Here is an 18897-nt window from a genome sequence, read left to right on the forward strand (position 1 = left end):
AAGGAAGAAAGGAAGAAGTGGAAGAAAGAAGAGGGCGAAAAGTCGCGATCGTAACGATGACATATAAATCGCACAGCTTTTTTCTGTATAGCTTCTAGTTTATTAATCTTTATTTTATTTATTATTTATAAAATTTATTAATCAAGTTAAGTTGATATCGAAGATGAAAAAGGCGACCATGCACAGCCAAAAAATGTTTCTAACTGCAAGATTGGCTATTCATGGTCGCCTTTTTCATCTTCGATATCAACTTAACTTTCCATTACACATGTCTCGTTGCTGTCTTATTTGTTTGGAACCAGTGCATATGCGCATGCGTGCGCTGCTGTTTGTTCCCTATACACGTGTGCAGCTTCGTAGAATAAAAAAAGAATTGCTGGAAGTTAGCGCTGTGTCCGCGTCTTGCCACTGTCTTTCGTCCCTTTTCGTGCGCTAAAAACGTAAAAGTTATGGAATACCAACATGCCAAAACTTACGCTCTTTCTAAACCATCACAATGTCACCCGTTGAAGATGACATGCATCTTCAGCTAGCGTGTACCACTCATCCCCATACGGCATTAAAGAGGCGAGTGGTTACAAAGCATCAGAGCAGGTACAAAAATACATTAGTGCATGACAAAAAATGCTTATAACTATATAATTAGAATAACAATACAAATTTAGCTGTGATTAATAAGCAAGTACAAAAAATACAAAGGTCTAAATTATAAACACTTAAAACAATTTGCACCCTTTGGGGCTTATCTTGTCCCACAACAATAATCGTCATCTCTCTTGCCCGCGTTTCCTTTGTTTAACGCTGCGAGCCCGCTACTTCCAAGTCACGAACAGCTTGCACGTTATCAGCGTGACACACCATATTCGACAGGAAAGTAGCGAGCGCTCATTTTTCAACGAAGGAAACGCAAGCAAGGGAGATGACGAATACTATTGCGCGACAAATATACATCCAAAAGGGTGCAACTGTTTTAAGAGCACTTGTTACACGAAATTTTTCCTCCTTATAGGAGGATAACTAAAGGCCGACAAAAGAATTGGTTATCATTGATGGTTATGATGTCATCGGGAAGGTGGTTCTAAGGTTGCATGGGGCAAAATCATTGGTGTTAGAGTGTCACAATGTGCGATGCCAACCTTGTGATAGGGGTCGACACGGTTGGAGAAATACTGGGGTCTATATAATGAAAACAGGAACAGCACAACACAGGACGAGCGGGTAAAAAGTACAGGACAGAGCGCTGACTAGCCACCATATGCTTGCAGAACCAGCATATGAAGACATCATTGAATGTGACACACAGAACAGAAAAACAAGGATAAGAAGGATGAGTGTCAGCTACGGAGATAATCAGTTCTTTTGTTGAGAGCGTGAGGGATGCAAAACAAAAGAACTGGATTATCTCCGTGGCTGACGCTTATCCTTTTTTTTCTGTTCTGTTTGTCACATTCAATGATGTCTTCATATGCTACTTCCGCAAATAAAGAATTTGGTTGCTAGTTAGCGCTCTGCCCGGTGGTCTTTACTCGCTCGTTCTGTCTTGCGCTGTTCCTGTTTTTATTATAAAGATGAACCTACCAGCCGCATTGAACATACTACTGAGGTCTAGCGATTAGTTGTTCACAAAGCAAAGAACTACGGTACAACTTGTGAAATAGACTCAAACGGCATGTTTTACGACGTGACGCAAGAATAACGAGAGGTAGAGTGCTTTTCATCGATGTTATGCATGTTGATATTATATAAAGAATGAAACCAACGGGGTTATTCTCTACGAGTTCGAGCGGAGTAATTACGTTGTTAGGATAGGGATCCCACACAGACGAAGCGTGTTCAAACTCGCAACCTACTAATGTTCTACAGAGTAATAATGCGGAAGGTGCTTTGGAAAAGTTCTCACATATGCGCCCTGACAGTTGATTGACATCACTAGCGACGTATTCAATGGGAAGCGCCCAAGATTGATTACAGGTGATATGAATACCAAAGCACTAATAAGAACTGACATATTCAAGGGGGTCATTGTTTAATATTCTTAGTGCGTATTGATTAATATGTTAATGGACTGCTAGAACTTCTAGATATGCGGATGACATTACATATGTTAATATTAAAATCCCGTTGCCATGTATTCAACAAACTGTTATGGTATTTAGGTCAGATTGGAGGCGGTAATATTCACAGCGTGTTTACAGGAGGTATTCAGAGACCTTGATTGGGAAGAATTGGGGATAAGAGTAAATGGAGGATACCTTAGTAACTTTGATTCGCTGGTGATATTGCCTTGCTTAGTAACTCAGGGGACAAAATGCAATGCATGTTCACTGACCTGGAGAAGCAAAGCAGAAAGGTGGGTCTAAAGATTAATCTGCTGAAAACTAAAGTAATGTTTAACAGTCTCGGAAGACAGCAGCAGTTCACAATAGGTAGCGGGGCACTGGAAGTGGTAAGGGGATAGATCTACTTAGGACAGGTAGTGACTGCAGATCCGGATCATGAGACTGAAATAAGAAGAAGAATAAGAATGAGCTGGGGGTGCGTTTGGCAGGCATTGTCAGATCATGAACAGCAGGTTACCATTATCCTTCAAGAGAAAAGTGTACAACAGCTGTGTCTTACCAGTACTCAGGTACGGGGCAGAAACCTGGAGGCTTACGAAAAGGGTTCTATTTAAATTGAGGACGACGTAAGGAGCTATGGAAAGGAGAATGATGGGTGTAACGTTAAGGGATAAGAAGAGAGCAGATTGGGCGAGGGAACAAACGCGAGTTAAGGACATCTTAGTTGAAATCAAGAAAACTAAATGGGCATGTGCACGACATGTAATGAGGAGAGAAGATAAACGATGGTCATTAAGGGTTACCGAATGGATTCCAAGGGAAGGGAAGCGTAGCAGGGGGCGGCAGAAAGTTAGGTGGACGGATGAGATTAAGAAGATTACAGGGACCACATGGCCACAATTAGTACATGACAGGGGTATTTGGATAAGTATGGGAGATGCCTTTGCCCTGCAGTGGGCGTAACCAGGCTGATGATGATGATGAGGAGGTGGTAACCGTCCTCATTAGTTATCTTGCGAAATATGATGCAGCTGTGAGCAAGAAGGTTAATGTTGGAAGAAATAGTGAAGTGAGGTTGTTAATGTAAGTTAAATTATAGAGGTCCAATGACTGACACCTGTGGTACACCCCAATGTACAACAGTAGGGACGAGATATGACCGCTAGCTTTGCCATATTGCACGCGATTAGTCAGAAAAAAATTCAATCCGCTTAAGGAAATTGCTGTCTAGATTTCATAGGGTCAGCTTGTACAATTTGTGACAGGCCTTATCGCAAGCCTTGCCGAAATCTAAAAATAAGCAATCGGCACACGATGAACGATCCAAAATGCGATGTAATTTATGCGTGAACAACATAAGCTGGGTCTCGCATGAAAATGTTTAACGCAATTGATGTTGTGCTGACGTGAAGAACGAGTTTGATTCGAAAAAGCTGATTGGTTAGGTTCGAGAAGATGTATTCAAATAGCTTGCAACAAGTACTGCAACAACATTTCGGAGCCGCAGAAAAACTGCTTCGCGCTCGCCCGCGACAGAGAGCAACGACGTCACTGCTGGTGCAGCTTATCCAACACCAGCTAGGTAGCGCAAGGCTTTTCACTGCGATACATGTCGTCATGTTACCTGGCCTGACTGCCATAGAAGCTAATAGGGATGCTCCCGTGTAGGCAACAGAGATTCTGACGTAACCACTTTCATCACGCCAGCCTTGTCAATGGAAATTTCGGACCAGGCAACGTGGCTTCATGGATCGGAGTAAACAGGCCTTGTGCTATGCAGGTAGCGTTGGCTAATCGCGCGCCTCTTTTCCCCTTTTTTCGCGCATGCGCATGGGGTTGCGCCGGCAGAGTTTTCGGCGTACAGGTGACCGACAGACGGATGGTCAGACGAATCGGCTAGACATATACAGCTTCGTTGTAAAAACTCAAACGTGAGAAATCACTGCTACTCCGCAATGACGAATACTCGAAATTGCTGACCTGATGGGGTGTCTTGATTTCAGACAGCCCAAATTACTTTTTCATTAGCATGCGAAATATGACTTGGGATTGCACTGCAGTGCACTGAACGCCTTTCGTCTTGTAAACGACAAGGTGTGAATATCCCCGCTTAAACCATACATTTGTGCGTAACCGTCAGAACAAACGGACGCCGCAATGCCAAACAAAGCAGCAACAAGCAGCCAAATTATATACCTACACTGAGAATGACTAGGCAGTTGGGGTGCTGCGTATAGCCGACTGGTCACTCAAGTTTGTCTTTCACAGACAGAACCAGAGACTCGCATTGCAGATACCGAGTGGTCACTTGTTTGGGTGAGTTTAGCCACAGAGGAAAGAAAAAAGAAACGTTTGGCAGGAGTAACGCCCTTGCAACACGAGAAGGCGAAAACCCCCTGCCCATTTGGTGCGCTGCAATTGGACACTTGCCTCAACGCTTCCTTACAAAGGACTTGTACGCACTCATGCGTGGTGCTGTTACGTCGGCACATCACAGTGTGTAAGAAAAATACTTCATAATTGTGTCGTGAAGGTGCACACCCTTTTGACATTGCTCCACATTCTATCATACGGTGTAGTTTAGTGGCAGCTTTCTCCCAATATCAAATAAGGTTCTGCGTGAATCTGGGCACTTTGACGTTCAAATTTGTTTTGCATGTGGAACGAGTATGAACGTTCCGACGTCTTGTTCACTGAATGTAGCTTAAGCAGGAGGCTGGTTAGCACGGATTGCACTGCAACATCATTTCATTTTGAGTAGCGACTGAATCATTTAAAACTTCAATACTAGCTTGTAAATAAATTCAAACTAAGTTTTCAGTGTATTTGCATGACCGGACTCTGAGTTTGGCAGCACTGCGTCAAAAAAAAAAAATTCAGCGGTTTCACGTTAAAAAACCACAATTATTAGGCACGCATTAGTGGCGAATTCCGCAATAATTTTGACCACCTGGGGTTCTTTAACGTGCAGCCAATAGTAGTACACGTGTGTATTTTGTATTTCGGCTCCATCGAAACGCGGTCGCAACGGCGGCGATTTGCTCCGGTGCCTTAGCAGCGTGACGCCAAAGTCACCACATAACAGCGGCTGGTGACGTCACGTCAGAGAGCACCTGCGCAATCGATAGAGGTTAGATGAACGATACCTGAAAACCCCAGAAAGGGGGCTGAGAAAGCCTCGCTTTGAAAATGTTGCAAATCATTCACAAGAAAATACCAACACCTCACAAGTACATAAAGTTACAAAAGTTTGCTTCGTGCTGCATCCGTAGCTTTAGTTGCGTTCTTATACTTTAACTTCGTGAAAACGGATTGCCTCCATCGCTTGCTACGAGCTAACATGACCCTCGCGTCTTGAGAGTGCCTTACAATCGTGTTTGCTTTGCTGTCAAGTTATATCATCGACCATGTATGCCGGTGTCGTGGGCTATATGTAGTCACTCGTAATGTGCTTCTGTGTTCCTTACATTTTTTTACAGCGCTGGCCATTTCTGTGACTACCAACGTAACTATATTTCTCATCCGCTGTTTGATACGTCGGGTTTATACGAACAAATAAGTCTGCTTGCTACATCTTCAGGTTTTCAACTGCATCGGTGCCAATTAATTGAGGTGTTCTGTAAAGATCAAGAGATGCTGAAGGAATAAGATTAAGAAAAGATACGAACATTACTTTGAGCTAACTTAAGCAGCTGCCGTGTCAGATATGTAGGCAGAATATTGTAAATTGATAAAGCGAATAGCGCGTTCGACAATAATCTCTGGCTGCTATAAAAATGGCGTGGTACTTAAAGAGTAATTGATGTCGAGTGTCACGTGTCAAAACGACGACATGATTGTGGGGCACGCTGTAGGGGAGCGGGGGTGCCGTGGGCTTTGGGCTTATTCTGACGAGCTGGCATATTTAAGTGTGGACCCAATACGCGGCACAGGAGTGTTTTTTTTTCATTCCGCTGCCATCGGAATGCGGCCGCCGTGGCCGGGATTCGAACCCGTAACCTCGAGCTCATCAACACAACACCCAGCCACTGCGCCGTGAGCCCCATAAATGCGAAATTAAGAATCTTTCACACGTTGATTTTCATTTTATTTTTCGATGCTCACACTGTGTACTAATCTACAATGTAAATACGTACAAAAGACAAAGCACTACTACAACGCTTCGCAGTCGGGCTGTTTACCTTTAGTTTACCTGCCGGTGACTTGAGTTTCGAGCTTTCTAGCGCCTTGAAACCGAAACTACAACACTCGGAGCTGCGAGCCATCGGTGAAACACCCTTAGTGATTCAAGCGTGCTAGAATGCCACCGGAAACCATCGTTTAGAGTTTAGTGATCCGTAGCACACAGCGATGTTATTATGCCCTGCGATTCGCGAACCGTCGTCGTCTCTAGCACATTCCGATTCAACGCCGATAACGAGGACCACACCAAGTATGGCTGCCAGTGAGCGACACTGCAAACATTGCGAGCGAACCTCCCATCTTGCTTAACCAGATGCACTGCGATAGGTTGCCGTCCACCGAACAGCGCGCTTCAACGAAATTTGCACAAACTCACCCTCGTACGTCGTGCACAGGTGTAGAAAAATCCCACCCAAGGACAACGCTGACAGATTACTGGATCAAGCACACGGCGCTGGCAATGTATGCCCGTTCGCTGCGTTTTCCAGCATGCAGGCGTCTCGTCGCAGCGGCGGTGCGGTGGCGTTGATAAGATACGAAAACAACAAGGAAGTTGTTGCCTCGGCTGCAGGAGTGAGGCGTTGCCCGGTGCCCGTAAAGCACGGGGTACGTCCCGCCATCTTTTATCGAATGTTGTATTCTTGAGAGACAAAAACAAGTTTAACGGACGGGCATGTTCAGTTTCATAACGCAAGAAAAGTACTGCATACATCAACTAGTGACGCCTGGATGAGACAGAAGTGCCACTGAAATAGCGATGGGGCCCAAATATTAAGAAGAGACAGGCAACTACGCGGAAGATTTCAACTAGACGTGTTTCAACTAGAAGCCTGTTCTGCATCTATTTTTTTTACCGGAAAGGGCGGTACGTAAATCGATTGACTCGCAAATCGATTTAATAATTGTGGTAAGGTGTTGCCGACCTCATGTAACGTATAACTTTATTCGTGAATTGGGAAGAGCCATTTAGAAAAATAATGCGCGCGTTGTCTTTGAAAGGACCTTATAGATCCCGAAGCGTCTTGTCGGAAACTTCTGCAGCTCATCCGTAGTGGAGCAATGACTTCAGTATGCAGGGGACGCGGAGTAATAGTGTAAGTCGCCAAGCCTGCTTAAAGTTACCTTCCTATCCTGGGTACCAGAGTACCAGCAGCGCTTACTTATTAGCTGTGACGTCCTCCTACTGAGCGCGAGGTCGCTGGTTCGATTCCCCGCCACGGCGGTCGCATTCCGATGGGGCCAAGTTGAGAAGCGCTCGTGTTTTGCAATTCGCATGCGCATTAAAAAAAATACACGCCGGTTCAAATTATTTGGTGCACCAGCGATGGTTCTGACGGAGAAATAGAAACGAATCTCGAAGGCTACACTTGTGATGAAAGCACGCGCCGAAAACAAGCGCAGAGCCGGTAACGGGTCATGAACGCGATGTTTTGGACAGGACCTAAAACGTGGCGACTACTATGCGTTTGCGCCCCTGCTATCACTTTCGGCGAATACAACCCTCGCAAATGTGGCCTCCGAGATTAACTTCGCTAACTCAGAGGCAGCCGTGACCAACGTTACTAGACTAGGTTCAGTTGTTGAACTCTCCGTAGGCGCCGTACATCGCGGGTGCACCCTTGTCTTGATTTGCCGCCAGAGGGCGGGCGCAGGTAGCACTACGTAGTGTTCCTGTATATACAGGAACACTAGCACTACGCGGGCGCAGCTCTGTGTTGGCGGAGCTCGGCTCGGGTCCTCCGACTTCGCAACTTACGTACTCAGCAATTCTAGTAACGTTGACCCTGACTGCACCTCTTCGATTATCCGCCCCTGACAGAACCGGGCTGTCCCTGACGCTGCATACGCAACAGTTGTTGGCTGATAGCGCTCGCGTTGATTTGGCACGTTAAGTAGAATCAATCCAATCCATATCAAAGCAAGCTGAGGGATGCCAGGTTGTAAATTTAGTGAGTGAATCGTCCCCTTTTTGCCACTGAATTCTGTGATATGATAGTTTGAAAAGAACCAATGGAACTTGTTCAGGCGTGCTGAAGTATTACTCAAAGTGCGTGGTATAATAATCTGCGACGAGAAGCCACCTCTGTTAACGACTTACGGCCTCCTTATTATTCGCTAGGGTGCACAATGGCCGTCAAGAGAGTTCTAGTGCAGGTCAGTGTCATACTTAGGAATGTTTTATCTCCGCTAGCTACTCTTGAATTCGAAATATAACAAAGAAACCTGAAAGGAAGCTACGAACCGGACAATGAGTGGTGGAGTGAAATAGTGCGCGATGAAAAAAAAAATGCATCTGTATTGGAAACGAGATTTATCGTATCATGCTTGAGGTATGAGGGCGTACATGTACATTACTGATGGACATGGGTACAAACAGTGAATTCACTTTTTTAAACAGAAATAACCCGTCGCATATAAATTGAAATCTGATATCTTATCACGTATTTCAGTCATTGGATATTTGTGCTTGAGCCAGCTCTTCCTTGCGACACTTAGTACCACTAAGCCCTTTCGTACCGGGCATTTCTGTTTAGAAGCTAAATCCTTTTGAAGCCAGTTTGCTTTTTTCCCACGAAGATGAAGAAGAAAGGGTAAACTGGGAGGTTAGCCACTGTATAGACAGACTGGCCACCCTGTGAAGTACGTAAACGGAACACGAATAGGCAATGTACGATTTAAGGTTGATAACTGTAGATCAATAAGAACGATAGAGTGGGTGCCAAGAGGAAGGAAATAGAGTTCGGCATGGCAAAAGATTAGATAGAGTGCGACATTAGCTAATATACTGGCACAGGAAGGGTTCGTCTAGCACGTAGGGATAGCGGTAATCAAATATCTCGGGTAGAGAACTGCACTTTGCAACGCGCGAATACTTAGTGTTTCTGCAGGTTATTGTTAATTGCCTGTATCAAGGCATAGGAGTCTTTATGAAGAGGAGGAGGAAGCCGAGCAAGACTAGGTGTGGCGGACAAAAAAGAAGGAAAAGTATAATAAAATGGCGGACCAAACAGTCCGCCCCATTCGCGTTTCTTGCTTTGATTATTCTAAAGTTTTGCCCTACCTGTCGGCGATTCTGTCAAAATGCTGACCCTGTAGTCATATACCCTTGAAGTGAGGAAAGAAAAGTGCAGGAGGGATAAAAATAATAATCGCGAAGACATCAAGAAACTGACATCTGGGGCCGAATCTTATAACGGTTCGGGATAGGAACCGTCCGCTTCGCCGCTTACGTCATTAGATGTGCCACTCCCAAGCCGGCGGTGGAAGAAGGGGAGTACGCGACCAATAGATGAGAGGGTGCCACCTCTGAAGTGTACGTCGTTATATGACGAGCTAATCGAGGAATCGCAGAATGTTTCTGCTTGCGAAATGAATGTAAAATATAAATTAAATATTATACGCCAAGTTTTGAAGTATAGACTTGTGGTGTCGGGCGTTCACGCAATGCAGAAGTAATTTATTAATGTCATTATTTTTCATTCTCAGTCCACAGGCGGTATCGTAAGCTTAAATGAGTTGGTCACGGAGTTGGCAGAGCGCAGGGCTATGTCGTCTGCTACCAGGAGCTCGCACGATGCACGCAACAGGAACGCACTACCAGCACTTCTCAAGTAGCTAGCACGACAAAACCGTGAACTGGTTCTTAGGGACACCTTTACTAGCCGACTTTATCAATTTTCCTTCTTTTTTCGCCCTTCGTCATCGGCTCGGACATGACTCGCTCGCCGCCGCGCTGCCGCTATCCCTGCGATCTGCCCCATGGTGCGTCGCGTGATAGAAGCAGTGGAACTTGAATCGAACATTACCGTATACGGGCCCTGCATTGCCTGCGCGAAGTCTAATCGAAGAGTGTGGTGCTGACGGTGCGCGCTGTGCCGTGAAATTGAGAAACAAAGTATGGCACTCCCGAACTAGAGAAAAAAGGGCAGCCAAATAAGAGAGCTCCTCAATACCTTCCCTTCCTGACTGTATAGTTTTATCAGCCGAACGAAGGAAGCGCTGAAACAGTCTAGGTTGAACCCTTCTGAATGCTGAACGGCGATCTGCGAGCTATTTGCACTGGCGATAGCACTGGGAATTCGATCTCACCATGCAAATATCTCCTTGGCATTGACTTTGAAGCTGAAGTCACGGCAAAGCTGACCCAGCCCTTCAACCGGCCAACACAGTAACTGCGAGAGCAACTTTGTGGACAATGCCGGCAGCAGAGGTCTAGGCAATTCCAATTAATGCTTCGCGTCCGACTGAGCTCTGGGAGCTGCAGGCCGGTGCCGATGAACCGCAGCGCGCAATATCCCTTCCTCTGCGTGCAATGGCCACTCGTACGCTTGCACCCGAGTCTCCTCCATTTGATAGCGTAGCCTGCAAAAGGTCTACTTAGAAAGCCAGATAGGGCGGTGCAACTCATTATCCGTCACTTCTTCGAAAGCATATCGCATTTCCAGCCGTGGTCGACACCGAAAGAGCAACGCCAAGCAGACGACGAAGGCAAGCAATAGCCTCCGAAGCAACCAACGCACGCGCGCACGACGCCCGCACCAAGGTAAATATACCTGGTAGCGAAGCTTCCATAGGAGCCCATACGTTCAAAACATGGCGGTCCATCGGCGGTCCATGGGGCTTAGCGCCATGTGTATGTGGTGGGAACACTTCCGGCGGAAGAAAAAATAATGTGACGCCATGTCCGTTAAAAGCAGAAGTGACGTCATTTTGTTTTCGAAGGCGCGAAATTTGTTTTGTTGTTCTTCCTTTGGAGCTATATATTCAAATGCCCCGCCATTCGACTTGATGGGAGTTTCGAGCTTTCAGCGTGGAAAGCGATGCAGGAAAAGGCCAGCCGTACGGTTGTCGAAATCGCATCTCTGCACAGAACATACTTTCTTTGGAGGCCGACGAAAGCTTTAGGTGTCGAGTGCTGATCCTATTGCTGGATGCCAAGCCCGTCGGGCAGCGGAGTCGCACGAAAACAACTACACAATTATCTGGCGGTCGTAACTCACTACTTTTGACTGAACAGATTAAGAAGCAATGAAGCTACCCGCGTCACCAAATTCAGACAAACTTCGACAAGCAAGAAAGCACAAACTGTGAGGGGGGCGTATTTCAACAGGTGATACGAGTGCACCTTTCTGCCCATTTCAAGACGTGCATTGCATTGCGAGTGATAGTGGCGTCAACGCACCCTGTAGCGATGGGCGCTGAAAAGAAATGCATTTATTAATAATAATAAAATTAAACTTGTACTTTGTTAACTCGTTACGAATATATAAAATTGACTAGGAACTTTATTTTCGTTGAATGAATCAACTGTGTCTCGTTTGAATTAAAAAACGCGTTTTTCTTTCCCAATGTTTGTTCCCTCCAAACCTAGTCGCGCTTCAATCGCTGCTCCCATAACCCCCCATGCTGATGTCGGTGACAATCTGTACTGAACCGCTTTTCGCCCGAAGCTTCGCGACCTATATCAATCGACCTTGCCCGCACGTCTCCGGGGACGCGCGACCGGCGCGCGCGGCCAGGGTCACAAGCCAACAGCCAAGCCACAGCAACGGAACCCAAAGCGGACTACCCCTTCTCCGGTTCCTACGACCGGTTCGCTTTGAAGATGATTGACAGATGCGTGACGTATTCGAAAATTGCGATACCGCCCCGCTGCCTCTGACGACCTGTGACGTAATCAAAATTTGGGCCAATCAGGTGAGGCCAAAGGAACGGTTCCCCAACCGAACCGTTATAAGATTCGGCCCCTGGGCGCCGAATCTTATAACGGTTCGGAAGGGAACCGGTTCACTTGGCTTCATCTGATTGGTCAAAATTTTGCTTGCATCAGAAGCCGTCAGAGACAGCGGGGTGGCACTGCTAATTACGATCACGTCACGCATCGGTCAATCATTTCCAAAGCGAACCCGTCTTTGGCTAAGAGCGGAACCGGCGCTTTGGGTTCCGTTGCTGTGGCTTGGCAGTCGGCTCGCGACCCTGGCCGCGCGCGCCGGACGTGCGACCCCGGAGACACGCGGGCGTTGCGCGCGCTGGCGTTGGTTGCTTCGGAGGCGATTACTTGCCTTTGTCGTCTGCTTGGCGTTGCTCTTTCGGTGTCGACCATGGCTGAAAGTGCAATACGCGCTTGAAGAAATGACAGATAATGAGTTACACAGCCCCTGCCGGCTTTCTAAGTAGACCTTTTGCAGGCTACGCTATCAATTGGAGGACACTCGGGTGCAAGCGTACCAGCTAGTGGTCATTCCACGCAGAGGAAGGAATTGCACGCTGTGGTTCATCGCCACCGGCCTGCAGCTCCCCGAGGTCGGCCGGAAGCGAAGCATTAATCGGAATGGCCTAGATCTCTGCTGCCGACACTGTCCACGAAGTTGCTCTCGCAATTACTATGTTGGCCGGTAAAACGGCTGGGTCAGCTTTCCCGTGACCTCCGCTTCAAAGCCAATGCCAAGGAGATATTTGCATGGTGAGATCGAATTCCCAGTGCTATCGCCAGTGCAAATAGCTCGCAGATCGCCGTTCAGCATTCAGAAGGGTTCAACCTAGGCTGTTTCAGCGCTTCCTTCGTTCGGCTGATAAAACTATACAGTCAGGAAGGGAAGGTATTGAGGAGCTCTCTTATTTGGCTGCCCTTTTTTCTCTAGTTCGGGAGTGCCATACTTTGTTTCTCAATTTCACGGCACAGCGCGCACCGTCAGCACCACACTCTTCGATTAGACTTCGCGCAGGCAATGCAGGGCCCGTATACGGTAATGTTCGATTCAAGTTCCACTGCTTCTATCACGCGACGCACCATGGGGCAGATCGGAGGGATAGCGGCAGCGCGGCGGCGAGCGAGTCATGTCCGAGCCGATGACGAAGGGCGAAAAAAGAAGGAAAATTGATAAAGTCGGCTAGTAAAGGTGTCCCTAAGAACCAGTTCACGGTTTTGTCGTGCTAGCTACTTGAGAAGTGCTGGCAGTGCGTTCCTGTTGCGTGCACCGTGCAAGCTCCTGGTAGCAGACGACATAGCGTGGCGCTCGGCCTACTCATTTACGCTTGCAATACCACCTGTCGGCTGAGAATGAAAAAGAGTGACATTAATAAATTACTTCTGCATTGCATAAACGCCCGGCACCATGCGTTTATACTTTAGAACTTGCCACATAATATTTAATTTACAGTTTACATTTATTTAGCAAGCAGAAACATTCTGCAGTTCCTCGATTAGCTCGTCATACAATTACGTACACTACAGACGTGGCACCCTCTCATCTATTAGTCGCGTCCTCCCCTTCTTCCACCACCGGTGTGGGAGTGACACATTTAGTGGCGTAAGCAGCGAAGTCAGCGGTTCGCAACGATAGTTCGTTTTTCGAAACGTTATAATATTCCGCCCCTGCAGACACGGGCCCCATATTGTGTTTGATGAATGTGCAAACCGTGCGGCGGTTTCAGGTGTGCGAAAACTCGAAAGAGCAAACTGAAAATACAAAAAAGTACTAATAGCTGACTGGTGAATGTTACGTATCATTTCAAATTAAGTGCTGTAAAAAACAAGAAGAATGTGGTTTTCTATTTCCCCTTTAAGAAAACCTGAAAGACACTGCGGGACTACTTGAAGCAGCGTTGAAAGAGAAGCGCTTAGTTTCCATAGCCTTCACTTCACAGCCAAGAAAAGTTGTCCGCGAGTATAGGTCCTCGGTTTGCGGCTGCCTGCTAAGGCTCATGAAGGACAGGGCATTTTACTTGTGCTGTCAAGACGAACCCTTACTAACACAGCACTGGCACTATTAGAATACACTACATTTCCGAAAGGCATATCGCACGGTAACTACGAGTATGGCAGCATCATGCGGCCCATAACGATTTAACGAAACTTGTTGCTGAGCTAGTTCATTCATTGAAATAACTTTATTCATTGCCCTGCGATTTGGTTGGATGGGCTCGGACCCCGCCACGGTTGCGGCCAAGGGTTGTTGGCCCTTGGCGGCTTCCTAGGCTCGCTGGACGGCCCAGAGTTGGTGCTGCAGGTCCGAGCTGAGTAACGCAGACTCCCAGCGCGAGCGGAGGCTGTCGCTGTTGGAAAAAAAATAAGTTATGGGGTTTTACATGCCAAAACTACTTTCTGTATATGAGACTCGCCGTAGTGGGGGACTCCGGAAATTTTGACCACCTGGGGTCCTTTAACGTACACCTAAATCTACGTACACGGGTGTTTTCGCATTTCGCCCCCGTCGAAATGCGGCCGCCGTGGCCGGGATTCGATCCCGCGAATTCGTGCTCTGCAGCCTTACACCATAGCCACTGAACAATCGCGGCTGGTTGTCGCCATTGGAGGCTTCATCACCGTTATCCTGTATCACATCCGTACATTCCCATAGGATATGACCGAGGGTTGCTCTTGAGTTGCAATGTCTGCACTTGTTGGTTCGGGATTTAAAAACAAAGGTTGCGGCGCTAAGCAGACGAGGAAGAAGCGAGACACCAACGGGGGACACGTATGGACGAATAAAGAGCTACGAATTGAGCTGAGAATAACGGCCTATAAGGAGCTACGAATCGCCGAAAATGATGCCGTGAAATCATACACTAGCCGTGCGCTTCGCCTAAACACGGCCACAACAAACACCGGTCGCCGCGCTTGGCGGCGCGAGCTGCACTTCTGCTAGCTCATCGAGATTTTTTTCCTCCTGCTCTACATATTACAATTATCAAGGACAAGCGTGTTTTAGAAATGTCCATGTACTACCCGAAAGTGTTTACACCGCCGCCGAACGTGGCGGACGGCTCTGGCTGGGAGGGGGAGGAGGCTTAGGGGGAGGATGTGTCTACTTAAAACAACAACAACAACAACAACAACAACAACAACAACAACAACAACAACAACAACAACAACAACAACAACAACAACAACAACAACAACAACAACAACAACAACAACAACAACAACAACAACAACAACAACAACAACAACAACAACAACAACAACAACAACAACAACAACAAGACCAACAACAACAACAACAACAATCAATCAATTTAGCGATTTTAGCCAGTGGTAAGGTACGCAACAGGATTTCTACAGACGTGCATGACCCTTGCTTCTCCAGAACATTTTGGTACGCACATCTAAGTATATCTGGCAGCGGTTATTGACGATTGTACAAGTCTGAGCCCACCGTCAATTTGCAAACAGGGGTATTTGCTGTGACGAAAGCTGCTGAAAACAAGCGCGAAAGGTGGTCTCCAAATACACGCCTGGAAGTCCGCACCTTCTGGATATAAAAGGTGGATTTTTCGCTGGCTAAATGCAGCGCAAACGATTTAAGTATCCGGAGATGTGTCCTAGACGTCGAGTTTTGGACACCACCTATACGTTTGCCTACGTCACCTTTTTGGCAGCAGTTGTCCACAGCACTCGCGAAACCCGAATGGCGAATGGAAATTGAAAAAAAAAGTCTACGGCAGTGTCCCAGGAATGAAAATTGAGTGGACATCCGCACGTCTCTTATGTCGAAATCATAGATTCAGTGTGGATATTATGCTTACGACATGAAGATATTTTGAATCTCATTGGTTACCGTTAAACGGACTCGCCCTGTATTTTACAAATACAGTGCGAGTCCGTTTGAGATGATGATGAAATACAAATCATCATCATCATCATCATCATCATCATCATCCTGGTTACGCCCACTGCAGGGCAAAGGCCTCTCCCTTACTTCTCCAACTACCCCGGTCGTGTACTAATTGTGGCCATGTTGTCCCTGCAAACTTCTTAAACTCGTCCGCCGAACCTAACTTCCTGCCGCCCCCTGCTACGCTTTCCTTTCTTTGGAATCCAGTCCGTAGTTACCCTTAATGACCATCGATTATCTTCCCTCCTCATTACATGTCCTGCCCATGCCCATTTATTTTTCTTGACTTCAACTAAGATGTCATTAACTCGCGTTTGTTCCCTCAGCCAATGTGCTCTTTTTGGTTTATGGTTATTTATGGTTGGGTGGGGGAATGTATTAACCTGTAGAGCTCGGAGGAATCGCTCCTGCTCTCTAGGTAGTGACTTGTGTGGGGGTGCTTATGTTCTGCGGGTTAGGTTGTAGTGTTGTGTGATGTCTTGGTACGAGATTAAAGGGTGCATGCGCTCGGGTTCAGATTCCTCGGCGTCGGCTCGGTGGGTCAGATCTCGAGCCACGTGGTTGGCGACTTCGTTGCCAGGAATGCCTTGATGAGCTGGCGCCCAGATGATCATGACTGATCTCGTTGGCGGCTTTTGATTGATGATACGGAGCGTAGTGGTATGAATTCTGCCGCTGGCAAAGGTGCGGCACGCCTAGTGGAAGTCGGTCACTATGACTTCAAACTCTGTTTGGGAGAGCGCGAGAGCTATGGCCGCATCCTCGGCTTGGAGGGGATAGTTTCGTGTGAGCGAAATGCTGCTCTATTGTTCTTTGTTGACGACTACGGTGGCTGTTGTGGCTGCGCGTCTGGGGTAAGAAGCCGCGTCCGTGTAGGCTGTAGAGGGTAAAGTCCCGTATACCTTGTGTATGGCCAGGGCACGGCCTCCCTTTGCTCTGCGTGGTGCGCTGGGTGCATATTGCGAGGTAGAGGACGTACGGTGATGTTGCTGTGGATGGTATGGGGTAAGCTCACAGTCTGAGGCGGCGGATGGCTCGGAGGGGCAGAGAGCCCCAGGCGTAAGAGAATGGACCTCCCCGCTTCCGAAACCGCCAGCCTTGTTCGCTGACTGGATAAATGTGCCTCGATCAGCTCGTCGGCCATGTTGTGCACACCTAGTCGTAGTAGGCATGCTGTGGACGTACTGACTAACAGGCCCATCGCCTGCTTATATGCCTTTCTGATCATTGTGTTGATTTTCTTTAGTTCCGTCGCGTTGAGTAGTGCGTATAGAATAGCGTAAGTTATTCGAGACACGACGAAGGCTTGGACAAGCCGAAGCGTGTCCGCCTCCCCCATGCCTCTTGTCTTGGTTGTTGTTCGCCGTATCATGTGGTTAACTTGGGCTGTTGTATTCTTAAGCTTTTGAATTAATATTGTATTGGTGCGATCCGACTGGAAAACCATTCCCAATATCTTTACACTCTGAGACGGAACGATGGTGTATTCATCCAGTTGTATGTTGATAGTGGGCGAGTCGTATGTGTGCTTCTTTCGCCCACACTAAAGCTCGCATAGCATACAGAGTGACACGAGATTACTTAGCGCAGAAAAGTATTATAGACAGTTCTGAGCATGCTTTTTCGGAGTAAATCTACGCAAACTCGTGAATTCGAAGCATACTACGTCGCTGGAAGCGCATCCGTATAAGTTGGCAAGTGCGGAACATTTCTTCAAAACAAGCAAACAATTATAACTCAGAAGACTCGGTTAGAATATTCTAATAAAACGTGCCAAGAAGTTCGTGTTATAGTTCATGCGGTTGAACATGGCGAAACATGCAGGTCCGTCAAATCCCGGCTGGCTTGACGCTACTTGAGAAGCCGGGCTTGCGAGGCCAAGTCTATGCAGTTGAGAGAAGACGGCAGGCTTGAATGTCTTGGCCTCCGAAAACGTTTAAGTTACAGTTAATGCAACGACAAAGCTTTCGTCCTTGTTTCTTTCAAACAGAATCGACGCTCGCGCGCAAGTTTCTCGGAGAAGACAAACCGAGTGTCGACGAAATTAGAGCGTAAGGCCTTGCTTCTAAATCTGTCCGTGCTGAACGCGTGACACTGCCTGCGAAGTGCTGCTTTCGTGCTCGACACTAGTCAATGAGCAATTAGATCAATTTTCCATAATAGAAACCGAAGCTGGCTTGCAGCAGTCACGTCAATTCGCTAATGGTAATTGAGAGAAAACAACGACGCACCATCGTCCTGTGGAAAGGATGCGTAGATTCGGCTGGCTGCCATAGCGGCGGAACCAAAGCTGCCCTATACGCGTTGCCATAGCAACGAATGATAACCACCACCGGGGGGGGGGGCGGGTGTTAATGCTATATTCTTTATCCTGTGGCTGAACTGATAGCGCACGGAAAAGCACGAAAGGACGTCGTGGACAAAAGATTGCATATCACGTCTCGTTTGTAGATCGACGATATTGTACCGAGCGTCGTGTTTGGAAGCAAAGCTTGAACTAGGGTGTTTGGATCAATATGTTGCGCCAGGCTTCTTACCCGGTATTTAGGACCGGCCGCGTTTTTACAATTGCTAGTAGGTACAGCGAGGCGTGGCGCTTTTGACGGCGTTCGACGTTTCTGCGCCGACGCGATTAAGAGCGGGTGTGAGAGAAAAAATCTGGGGGCCTTTGCTCCTCGAATATGTGACTGTGCCTAGGCACTAAAGTGGAGAAGTTTCTTTGCGCGTGTAGCGTGCATTTGTCCCTAGGCGTGCCGGCATGGCTGAGGGGGGGGGGGTCGAGTTTGTTTACGCTGCGCCGCTGACTGCCCGCGCGGTGAGGCAGTCGGTGGGCACGGACGCCCCATTCGGTGATCACTGTCTCTGAAGGGGAAGGTTCTGACTGGTGTTCTATAAGTCGCGGCTCACTTTGTTAGTCGCGACAATAGATTGAATTTTTTACAAGCACTGCTCCAAGAGGGCACATGTCACCGGCAAATGGAGGCCTCAAGAGAGCACCTGAGGTTATCATAAAGCAGGCGGCGCAGGATCTCCGGGGC

General features: G+C 47.4%; 1 protein-coding gene across 4 annotated transcripts in view; it reads right to left on the reverse strand.

Annotated features, from left to right (window-relative positions):
* The window catches only part of LOC142564639 (TNF receptor-associated factor 6-like), a 49174-nt gene extending 42403 nt beyond the window's left edge, over nt 1-6771 (reverse strand). For 3 of the 4 annotated variants that reach the window (XM_075675710.1, XM_075675711.1, XM_075675708.1), the window contains exon 1: nt 6619-6771. The gene's annotated coding sequence lies outside the window, so the exon portion shown is untranslated. Of the gene's footprint in view, nt 1-2329; nt 2486-6618 lie in introns of those variants that run through there. The other variant, XM_075675709.1, reaches the window with a different exon arrangement.
* Between the last annotated feature and the right edge of the window lie 12126 nt (nt 6772-18897).

The sequence above is a fragment of the Dermacentor variabilis genome, chromosome 11 (assembly GCF_050947875.1).
Source record: "Dermacentor variabilis isolate Ectoservices chromosome 11, ASM5094787v1, whole genome shotgun sequence".
Classification (NCBI taxonomy): Eukaryota; Metazoa; Arthropoda; class Arachnida; order Ixodida; family Ixodidae; genus Dermacentor; species Dermacentor variabilis.